Below are 12,376 nucleotides of genomic sequence, written 5' to 3' on the forward strand. Positions count from 1 at the left end.
GCCATGCCAAGACTTCCCCAGGCCTCTGAGGCTTTGTTTTTCCAGCCTTAGTGGGAAATTATTCTTTATGAGATGTAATCAATAGAAACAAATGGGAAACAGGGAATAACTTCTTAGGAAATTTCTCAGTGTGTTCATTATTCCTTTTTGCAATTATTTACTGGATTGGAAAAAGTAGAATACACACTTTATTTCCAAGCAAAGCTTTTTGCACTTAAATCTCCTAAGAATAAAGTCTATGGGGGATTTGGAGCCCAGATTTGTGACTAATATAGAAGACAAGGTTAGATTCATGGTTTTTAAAATTTCTTTAGCCCTGGAAGCCTCCTCGCCTTTCCTTTCTGTTGTCCCTAAGAGGACTTAGTAAAAAACATTTGAAATCTCTGTTTCTAGACGATGGGAAGGTAGGACGCTCGACATAGTGCGGGGTAGTCGGCATTCAGGCTGAAGGAGATATTATGGAATCACTACCAGCTATTAGATTTAAGTAGTTGTCATGGTACATATTGGTGGGGATAATCTACCATTGGTTAGGAGTGTTGGTCTGGAGGAAGTTTGGATTCAAATCCCATTGCTGCCTAGCTGTGTGACATTGTATTAGTTGCTTAACCTATCAATATCTCCATTTACTCATCTGTAATATGGGGATAATAATATCAACCACTTCATAAAATCATTTTACTAGAATAAAATGGTATAACGCATATAAAGCACCTAGCACTATATCTGGCATAAGATAAACGTTCAATAAATATGAGCTAATATTTTTATAATTATATCTATTAACAGCTTGAATTGATTTTCATGCATGCACAGCACAGAAAGTCTGCTGCCCAATACCTCTTCAAACTACTGCTGACACATTTAGTCTAAGTCACCAGGAAGACACCCATAATCAAACAAAGGTTTGGGTTTATTTACATGATGCAACAAGAGAGCGCACACTGTTAAGAACCATGAGCCATTTCAATACGAGTGTTAGGAAAAACTTATTCTAAGATTTGGGCCTGTGTTAGGTGAGTCTAGGGAGGGTTTAAGGAAGGGGGGCTTTCTCTGGGCTCGATGCTGTCAGGAAGCAGAGGTAAGTCTATGATTGAGAACTTTAATAACATTTATCAAGAACAACATTATCAAGATAACACATCAAGATAACATTTATCAAGAAGGTGAGAGTAATGAACTGGGAATGAACATGTAATTGGTAAAGAAGCAGTAGTTACTCATTTTAACCAGGTGTCATAGTTATATTTGCTGTGTGACAAATCCTCCCCAAATTTAGCAGCTTACAACGACAACCATGTATTTTCTCAGACAGTTTTTGAGGGTCAGGAAGCCAGGAAAGGCTTAGCGTGGTGGTTCTGGCTCGGGCTCTCTCCTGAGGTCTCATGCAAGCCATCAGCTGCGGCTACATCCCTGAAAACTTGCTTGGGCCAATTTTCAACCTCCAATCTCACTCACATGGCTGTCGCAGGAGGCTTCAGTTCCTCTTCGTAGGGCTGGCTGTTCACAGCAATGCTTCTCCCAGTGTCAGTGATCTGAGAGAGAGAAACAGAGAGAGAGAGAGAAGAGGGGAAGAGAGAGAAAGAGCATGGAAGGAATAAGTTCCGATGACTTTTATGATCTAGTCTCAGAGCTGCACATCATCACCTCTGTCTTATTCTGTTCATTAGAATTAGAACTCAGTAGAATCAAGGCACTAAGTCCAGCACGTGCAAGGAGAGGGGAAGCTCTACCTCCTCAAGAGAAGACTATTTGAAAATTTGTGAATGTATTTTTTAAATCACCACACTAGGTAAGTAGGATGTTTGGTCATTTTTGTGATTTGGACAATGTTCTTGGTGTGTGTGTGACGCATGGGTGGTGTGTGTGTATGTATGTGGGTAGTCTGTGTGTTTGTAGAGTGTGTAGGGGTGTGTGTGTTGCTTGTGTTGCATGTGTGTGCTCTGTGTGGTGTATGTGGTGTGTGTGTGCTCAGACATGATTATAGAATGGCTATGCTTTGTTGGCCATGTTTTATCTTTGATTTTTTAAAAAATTAGGATTGCTTAGCTGAGAAAAAAGACTACTGAGAATCTATCATATGCGAATAGATTATATATATTGGAATAGAAACTACCTCATATTAATTTTAGTACTTGACCCCACCACCAATATCCCAGCACCTATGCCCATACTAGAAACTAATAAAACCTTGCTGAAAGAATGGAAGATCCTTTGAGTGACTGAATAAATTAGTAGGCATTTACACTGGTGACATTTGTGACTTTTAGAAGACCTGGTTGAACTGAGTTTCCCAGACCCGGATTTGATTCAGTTCTTCCCTTTCTCATGTGCCCAGTGAAGCCTTCTTGATCCTATTGTGACCAACACGAGAGAACTAGTCAAGCTGTTACTCACATTACTTGCTCCCTCCAGCAGCTGGAGGAGAGTTCTTCCCTCATCAGGACTTGGCTCTTTTCCAGTGCTTGTTTGATTTGCTCTTTGTTGAACAGAGCTCCTGTGTAAGTTTGGCAAGAAAAGTCTCCCAGCAGGTGCTAACATGAGGTCTTAGGATGCCATCTCAGGATAATCCCCATCCTGAGGCCTAGGATACCTAAAGCAAAACACCACTTCATAAAAATGATTTTTTTTTTTTTAAAGATTGGCACCTGAGGTAACAACTGTTGCCAATCTTTTTTTTTTCTTCTGCTTTATCTCCCCAAACGCCCCCGTACGTAGTTGCATATCTTAGTTGTGGCTCCTTCTAGTTGTGGGATGTGGGACGCTGCCTCAACGTGACCTGATGAGCAGTGCCATGTCCCCGCCCAGGATCCAAACCCTGGGCCACCGCAGCAGAGCATGTGAACTTAACCACTTGGCCACAGGGCCGGCCCCATAAAAATGTTTTTAAAAACATGTTTGGTTAACAGGTTATCCATGAATTAAAATTTGTAAGCATTATATTTAAAACTGGCTGATAAAATTTACTTTAATGCATTAGTTTAACTTTAGGTATCAGCATTGTCTTTGCAGTATATGAAGGTAGTCAGCTCCTGGCTATGTACTTAAATGGATTTGAGAGTGAGTGTTGCCTGGGGTGCTCCCAGCCCCTGGATCTGTCTAGTGGGTCATCCCTGAAGTACTGGTGTTACTGAACCAGGTTCGTTTTTGCCTGCTGCTCAGAAAGCCAAACACCAAGATGGCGAGATTGCTGCAGAGGGAGAATTTAATCACAAGGAAGGAAAAGCATGAGCTTCAAATTCACTTCCCTGAAAACAGGGACTCAGGGCTATTTATGGGATAGGGGCAAGGTAGTCTGAGATGCGGAGGTAGGTGATAGGTGGTGAGGAGAGGTGAGGTAATTGATGATGTATGCAAGCATAGTCACATTCCACGCCTCTTCATAGGACCCATGTCCACAAAATGGTGGCATTAACATGATCTAAGGGTGGAGTTTTTAGCCTCTTGATGTCAAAAGGTCACCTATCGGACATCTTTGTGGGCCCAGTTGATGAGCTGGTGTTCTCAACTGGCCTGAAGTGGACAAGGAGTTCTAATTCCTGAAAAACAGTTCACACACCCATTACCATGGTGACCCAGGCTCCAGGGAGATGTTATCTATAGGAGCCTAGTGAGAGTCAGACAGCATACTGACTAAGCAGCACAGTTAACAAAGGGTGGGTTAAACAGCTAAAAGCTATAATCGGTAATTGCAAAAAGGAAAAGAAACTTTTGTTCCTAGCTACTTAATCATCAATGGCTAACTCTCTGCCAGTTTAAATCCCCCATATTCTTTGGTCATTCCTCATTCTTGAGGGATTTGGGGCGACGACCGATCTAGCTACTTCCTGCTGAATCGGGGTGTGGATCTGGGTTAGAGGAATGAAACTGTTTAGTGCTCATTTGGAAATATTCTGTTGTTCCTGGCTTCATATTGACATTTTTGTATTCCTAGAATTTTGTATCTTGCTCAACATCTAAACCATCTAAAAAGCACATTTTATAGTCAAATGTCCAACCTGAAGGATAAGAAGTATAGACAACCCAAATTTTAACAGTCCCTGAAAAATAGACCTAATCCCAGTGGGGCCTCCATCTGATCTCCAGGTGGGGCAGACATCTGGTCTCAGTGCCTGATAGTCTTTTGTTTTGCCTGGTATGCATCAGAGACCAGAACAACAACGTATACCCTGATCTTTCAGTGTCATTGGTGATGGCCATCAGTACAGACTCTCTGGCTGGGGGTCATCACATTCCTAAAGAACTCAGAAGAAAAGTTACCAACTTAAAGCAGCTGGGAGGGTCCATAAAATCTACAGAGCATGTCTGGGTCAGTTAATCAGAGGGCATTCAAAGTTGCAATATGATTTCTTTTCTACAATATGGCTTCCCTTATGTCAACCTTGTGTTGACTGATATCAATCCTCCCTTTTGTTATTCATCCTCAATCTTGAGAGATTGTACTGTTGATGAGGGGCATAAGTTTTCTCATCTCATTGAACCAGTCTCTTAGTAAGACGGGGATGCAGGTGGGCTCCCAAAGTTCAGCCAGAAAATTACAAACCTTTCTGAGCCCAGGTGGCAGTCAGTCAAAAAGATTTCTATGTGTCAAAGTCAAAGCATCTTTTGCAGTTTGAAATGTCTGTGATGATATCCTCAGGTGTTCAGGTATCTTACACAGCAAGAGACACGAATCTCTCTTAAGTTTATATCAAGGTGTCCAGCTTCAGTTTGCAAGGCTTCAGGAAAAAGGGCAGGTTCAGTTCTCAATGATTCCAAATGAAAATGATGGGAAAAAATTGAAAACATTAGTTTGGAGATTTGTAGCCAGATATTTCAAGAAAGTAGAAGAATTTAGGATCCAGTCCAGTTAACAGATATAAAATAAAAACCTCAAAGACAATTATCATAACTAGAACATAATATCCATGAATGTGTACTATAGTTTTTATTGAAACATAGTTTTTCTCTCTAAAATCACCTCCACTTTTACCAAAGATAGCCAAATGAAGACTAACTGGTTTGCAAAATAAGTTTAGTTTCAATAAACTTGTCTCAATTATTTACATAAGTACAGCAAGAATAGCAATTTATCATACAAGTTCTTTCAAGTACAGCAAGAATAGCAATTTATCATACAAGTTCTTTCAAATCTGCTTTGCTGGATCTTTTTTTTTTTTTTTTTTTTAAAGATTGGCACCTGGGCTAACAACTGTTGCCAATCTTTTTTTATTTTTTCTTCTTTCTGCTTTATCTCCCCAAACGCCCCCGTACACAGTTGTATATCTTAGTTGTGGGTCCTTCTAGTTGTGGGATGTGGGACGCTGCCTCAGCGTGGCCTGATGAGCAGTGCCATGTCCCCGCCCAGGATCTGAACCCTGGGCCGCCGCAGTGGAGCACACGAACTTAACCACTCGGCCATGGAGCCGGCCCCTGAAACTTTTTATGAAGAATATTAGATTGAACTTTAAAGGCCTCTCCAGGCCAGGAAAGCCAAGCCAAAGACACCAGATTTCGCCTGTAATACTTACAGATTTGGATGGATTCCTCTCTTCTAGAGGTCCCCCAAAATATTTCAAGTTTCCAGCCACCTGCCAGATAAGAGGCCTTCGTTCCTTACCCATAAGTTTGCTAGGAAACAAGGTACCAGGCCAATATTTCCAAATGGCTTTATTCCATAAAGTCCAATCTTTATCTCTCAAAAGCTGTCTGGTCATATCTGAGTCTATCTCTGTTTCTCTCAAATATGACATTCCAGCCAAAGCTTTGGTGAGATAACCAATGTTTTCAGTTGTGTCCTGTTAGAAGGAGAACAGATTCTTATTGAACTTATGCAAAGAACTATATTGCCATGAAAACAATACTCACTCATTAATAGTTTCCAAATCCTGGAGGGATCAGGTAGGGAGAAAAAAAATGATTCAAATCTGCTTAAAGTATAATTCATCAAATTGATTAATTCAATTAAAGTATAGTTCAATTAAAGTATAAATTCATTCATTTAAAAATTTACTTTTTTAAAAAGTAAAAATTCATTCAATTAAAGTATAATTCATCAAATTGATATGTCATAGTTAGTATGGGAGAAAAAGAGAAAAAACTTCCTTAAATCTGGAAACAAAACAGAACATCAAAAAATCAGCAATATCTCAAATGAAAAGTCATATAAATCATAGTCATTCAGTCCTGTGTAATCGATTCTTGATCTTAATCTTCTGTTGGCAATTTTATGAGGTCATCAGTTTCTCTGTTAATTCTTACCCAGTTCAGTTTTATAATCAGAAATTTTATCAGAAGGCTGTATTCTAGAGTAAGTATCAGGGTCCTTTCCATGAATCTTTCTGAAGCTGAGACATATTTGCAAAAGCATCAGAGTAAAACAGCAACTATCTGCAAATGACAAAAGACTAAAAAGGGCAATTGACAAACTTAGCTATTTCTGTGACATTAAACACTTCAAGATAACTGGAATTATGGCTAACAACCAGGACAGATCAAAATTTTAGGAATTTTATATAATTTAAAAAACATTTATATCAATAACATTTATCCACATAATACCACCTAAGAAAGCTTATCATCACTTATTTGACAATGCTTCTCATGTAATTTAACATACCAAATAAGCCTAATAAGCTTCCTCCTTATAGGAAGAGAAAGCAAATCTCTTTGAGAAGTCTCAGGGGCCCTCTGAAAATCCACAGAGAAATTCTCTTCCTCCTTCCAGGCCAAAACAAAGTCTTTATTCAGGATTTGAATATTTTGGTGGGATGGGGAGCTTGTCAAAAATAGCAAAAGGTTTTAAAACACTTGTTCAAATAGGAAACAACATTCACTCTATTTAATCAAATTGACAACAGAAACAGTCAAAGGCAAACGGTTAGTCAAAAAAATCTTAATAGAAAGACCTCACTCTTTCTGAACATAGGAAATTATTTTAACAAAACAGATTTTCTGTCTTTTAGGTAGACTTACAGAAAAATAAAGAAAAAACCTTTGTAACCTCTTTATCAAGAGAAGACCAAAAGTTCAAGAAAATTATCCTTTTGAGAGAGAACACCAAATTTTAAGTTTTGGAGCAGCTCATTTATTTTTACATTACAACTCATTTACTTAATTGGATTTACTTTAATCTTAGACAGCTTGACCAGGCATAAAACTCTTTTCAGAATTTCTCTTTCACAAACCTCCTATAACTTTCTTTTTACATTCAGAATTCATCCCATGTTTCCTTTGCTTTTTCTAGTACTTTAGGACAAATTTATCTTTCTTAACCCAACAAACAAAAAATATTTCCATTCTTTACATCTTCTTTGCTGAAAACATACATTTTACTTTCCTTAGATACAAAGATGTTTGCCTTATTAACTTTTAGTAGCTTTAATTACATATATTAATTAGAATTTTTAACCCTTACAGACTCTAGTGGGATAGCTGGGTCATATGGTAGGTCTATTTTTAGTTTTTTGAGGACTCTCCATACTGTTTTCCATAGTGGTTGCACCAGTTTGCATTCTCACTAGCAGTGTGTGAGGGTTCCCTTCTCTCCACATCCTCTCCAACATTTGTTATTTTCAGCCTTCATGATTATAGCTATTTTAGCAGGCATAAGGTGGTATCTTAGGGTAGTTTTGATTTGTATTTCCCTAATGGTTAATGATGTTGAACATCTTTTCATGTACCTATTGGCCATTTGTATATCTTCTTTGGAAAAATGTCTGTTCATCTTCTCTGCCCACGTTTTGATCAGGTTGTTTGCTTTTTTATTGTTCATTTGCGTGAGTTCCTTTTATATTATGGAGATTAACCCCTTGTCAGACATATAATTTGCAAATACTTTCTCCCAGTCACTGGGCTGTCTTTCCATTTTGTTCATACCTTTGTGGTCAGAAAAGATGCATGGCATTATTTCAATCTTCTTAAATTTATTGAGACTTGTTTTGTGGCCTAATATGTGATCAATCCTGGAGAATGTTCTGTGTGCAGTTGAAAAGAATGTGTATTCTGTGGTTTTTGGATGGAATGTTCTGTATATATCTGCTAAGTCCATCTGGTCTAATGTGTCCTTTAACGCCAGTGTTTCCTTATTGATCTTCTGTCTGGATGATCTATCCATTGGTGTAAGTGGAGTGTTAAAGTCCCATACTATTATTGTCTTACTGTCTATTTTGTCTGATATAAGCATTGCTACACCAGCTTTCTTTTCATTTCTATTTGTATGGACTAACTGTTTCTATCCCTTCACTTTCAGTTTGTGAGTGTCTTTATGTCTGAAGTGTGTTTCTTGTAGGCAGCTTATATATGGGTCTTATTTTTTTTATCCATTCAGCCACCCTATATCTTTTTCCTGGAGCATTTAGTCCATTGACATTTAAAGCAACTACTGTTAAGTATGTACTTATTGCCATTTTGTTACTTTTTTCTGTATGTTTTTGTATTTCTTCTCTGTTCTTTTCTTCTCTCTCTCTCTTACCTTCTGATTTGATGGCTTTCTTTAGTGTTATGTTTAGGTTCCTTTCTCTTTATTTTTTGAGTATTTATTATAGGTTTTTGGTTTGTGGTTACCAAAAGATTCATATATAATAACTTATGTAAATAGCAAAATATTAAGAGGATGGTCTCTTAAGGTCCACACTTTTACTCCCCCTCCACACATTTTATGTTTTTGATATCATATTTTAACATTTTATTTTTAAGTATCCCTTAACCTCTCATCACAGATATAGATGATCTTAGTACTTTTGTCTTTTGACCTTCATACTATCTTTGTATGTGGTTAATCTGCTACCTTTCCTGTATATTTGCCTTTACCAGTGATATATTTTTTACCAATTATCAGTTCTTACATTTCACATCTTAGATGATGCTAAGGTTAGTTTAACCTCTCCAACAATGCAAGAGTTTGCTGTGTGTTGTTACTTGCCAGTGGGTCTACCCTTCTAATGATAAGCAGCTCAGAAAATTCATGTTAACCCATTTAATATTGGAAATGTCTTCCTTAAACTGAGACCAAATTAGTCTTAAGAATTTCACTCATGTTTCAACTTCCATGCTGTAGAAAACACAAAGCAGTTCTTTTCCCCTCCCACAGAGGCCCAGAAGAACCTCTTCTTCTTCCCAGACAAAAGCTTGCCAACGCAAAACTGGTTAAAGCAAAACTGTGAGAGTTGAGGAGGGGAGGGGACTGATGAGCCTACTCTCATGCCAGCCCAGCACCTAACACACTGCTGCAGCCCTGGGTACTTCTAAGAGTTCCTTTTGAATATGGGATGGACCTCTGCAATGGAGAAGAGGTGTGCAGCCACTTCTGGTGCACGTTCGAGAATCCTACTCCATGTTTTACAGAGACGAGCCCTGAGGGGAACCTGGAAACAGAAGCAAAGAAAGAACAGATTACCAGCTTCACTCAATGACATTCAGTGCCTCCCAGAGCTGTGTCTGTCTTCTTCCCAAGGCCATGCCTCCAGCCTTCCAGTTCTTAGCCATGCTCCCTTGGCAGTTGCTGTGATTGTTTGTGGCCTGACCTTCCTGTAAGAAACGATCCCTAGGCTCCTGTCTGTAAATAACAGCCAGGCCTTGGTGCCTCGGAGTTATTTTCAAATTGTTCTCAGCTAGATACATGGCAAAACTGATTTCTTTGTGCTTTTTTAAAAAAAAAATTGTATTTATTTTTTTCTATAATTCCTGACCTCCTCAAATGGAAAGTCTCAGCAGCCAGCACACTCTGTTGAAAGCTGAACGCAGTGGAGAGTTCACACTTAGCAGAGGTGAAAGCCCATGCCTTATTACAAAAATTCAGCTTTGGGTTCTTTTCTTGGACAGGGTTTGCATGCAGAAGAAAACTTTCTGAAACTTCCAAGCACAATTTCACACAACAGTTTTGAAAGCTGGCACAGTGTGCCTGAAAAAGGATTAGCAAAATATTCATTGTCAAGGCAGAGCTTCCGAAAGCCCACTCCAGCTCTGCTTTCCTGCATGGTTTCATCCTCACCTGGCTTGGCATAGCTGAAGGATTAATGGATGAGTCCCAGTTTGCATTTGGCTCTTTGACTTACCATCTGAGTATGCAGTGTTGGAGAGAGAAAATTTTAGGAACAAAGGCCAGAATAAAACCACACCCTTAAGTTTCACTGTTTGCTAAGGCAGAGTAAAAGTCAGTAGCATTCATTGTGATTCTGGATGTCTAGTAGTTGTACGCGATTCAGTGTTAAAATTGCATAATGATTTCTGCTATTAAGAATGATTCAGCAGGGCCTGGCCCTGTGGCCGAGTGGTTAAGTTCGCGCGCTCCGCTGCAAGCGGCCCAGTGTTTCGTTGGTTCGAATCCTGGGCGCGGACATAGCACTGCTCATCAAACCACGCTGAGGCAGCGTCCCACATGCCACAACTAGAAGGACCCACAACGAAGAATATACAACTATGTACTGGGGGGCTTTGGGGAGAAAAAGGAAAAAATAAAATCTTTAAAAAAAAAAAAAAGAATGATTCAGCAATAAACTGAGGTCCATTTCCCTGTGCACATAAAGGCCCTTTTCTTACTCTCTTAATGTTAGGGATATCATTTATTACATTTTTCATTTACTGTTTGACAGTTTAATAAGCACCTCCGCACACGTTACCTCACTTATGCTGGACCACAAGCCCTGAGTAGGTGTAATTTCCTCTCATTGCTAAGGTTGGAGCGTTCATTGTCTTGCCTCAAGCACTTACGAGTCACCGTGGGAACTGATGTTGAACCTAGTTCTCTTGACTTCAGTGACTATTTTCACTGCCCAACTGTGATTATGAAACTGCAGTGATCAGAGTCCTGGCCAAGGGCCATGACACAGGCTGTTACTGAGGGTGAAAGATCAGGGCTATGAGAGAGGCGGGCTGACAGCCCAAAGCTAAGACGACCCTGTACACCACACACACTCACAGGCTCTATGGCAATGCAGTGTGTGCATACAGTGACCAGTTTATCTCCATTTGCCTGGGACTCTCCTGATTTTAGTTGAAAATCCTGTGTCTTGAAATAGTAAGATCCAGGTTTTGCCCTTCAATCCTGGGAAAACCAGGATGGTTGATCACCCCATGTGTGTATCATATTTTGCCTCTGGTTCCACCTGAATTTCTGGTAGCCCCTCCAGTTCAGAAGATTCTTATCCCCAAACTCTTAGGAAATTCTGGGGGCTTCTGGGACCCTATGTTGATCTCCACAAGACAGTTTTTACTGAGCCTGGACTCCAGGTCATTTTGTCCCAGGTGGTTACATTTTAAATATTTAAAAAATCCAAACCCTTGGTTACCAATGGGAACCAAGTTAATGATAAGGATATTTGATACTGATTATGAACCAGGCACTATAGGAAGTGCTTTACTATTCTCACCACTAACACTCAGGACATCCATGCAATGTGGTTACTATTATTCTCATTTTATGAATATGGAAGCTGAGGTCACATCTATTCAAGCAAGTCTCCAGGCCCTGAACCAGGTATATTTGACTCCAAAGCCCATACTCCTGCAGCACCCTTCTCAAAGTCCTTCTAAGTGCCCTGGACCCTGTCCTGAGCACACTAGAGCTGCATGGTACTCTGAGATGAGCACCTTTCTTTAGAGGCTCTTGTAAACTTTTGAAGTAGAACCAGGCTCACAGCACTTAGGAGATTCAGTAACCTGAAAGAGTCAGACTATTTATCTGAAGGCATGAGATGCTGTTATTTACAGCAGAGTGAGCTGAACATCAGTTGGAAAAAGTCTCTGTTTACTGAAATGTAGAACCAAGAGAAAGGATGAGCACTGCTGGAAAAATAAACAGAACATTTCTGCATCCTCATTATCATGACCCAATAGTGTGGGACTGATATTTAGAACTTCGAGTACAGTAAAGTAATTAAATACTTGGGATATTTCTCAAGGAATTAAATGCCTGTTGAGCAAACATACACTGGGGAGGCAACCCTGGGGAGGGTGTTTCAGAGAGTGTCAACAGAAAATAAGATAAAACATCACATGGAAAATTTTTTGGTAAGACATTGGGAGAAAATGGAGAAATGTGGTTTATATTGACAAGATTAATAATTTGATTTCTGGATAGCTGGGCATGTGGTCTTGTAAGCAAAGTGTTTCCATAAGGAGACTTTCAATAGTCTCACTTGCCTGAGTTGCATTCACCTCTGTAATGAGGTGGGAGACCAGGGTCTCATTCCCAGCTGTTGGAAAAAATTTTCCTGCTATTGACATTGAAAAAATGCTAATTCTGGAATGCAAAGTAGACAAAAAAATACCGTGCCTTTAAAGTTTCTTAAGGACATAGTTTTCATTGAAATATAAATTTGAAAAACCTTTAAAAACAAGAATACATTGTAGATGAAATATGTTTATTCTTTAAAAAAATAGTTGGCATTAATTTAGA

The 12,376-nt window shown here is 39.2% G+C and overlaps 1 pseudogene; it reads left to right on the forward strand.

Moving 5' to 3' along the window:
• Positions 1–4,192: 4,192 nt before the first annotated feature.
• Positions 4,193–12,376, forward strand: part of LOC111772994 (all-trans-retinol dehydrogenase [NAD(+)] ADH7-like) — a 31,398-nt pseudogene continuing 23,214 nt past the window's right edge.

The sequence above is a fragment of the Equus caballus genome, chromosome 3 (assembly GCF_041296265.1).
Source record: "Equus caballus isolate H_3958 breed thoroughbred chromosome 3, TB-T2T, whole genome shotgun sequence".
In the NCBI taxonomy this organism is placed as follows: domain Eukaryota; kingdom Metazoa; phylum Chordata; class Mammalia; order Perissodactyla; family Equidae; genus Equus; species Equus caballus.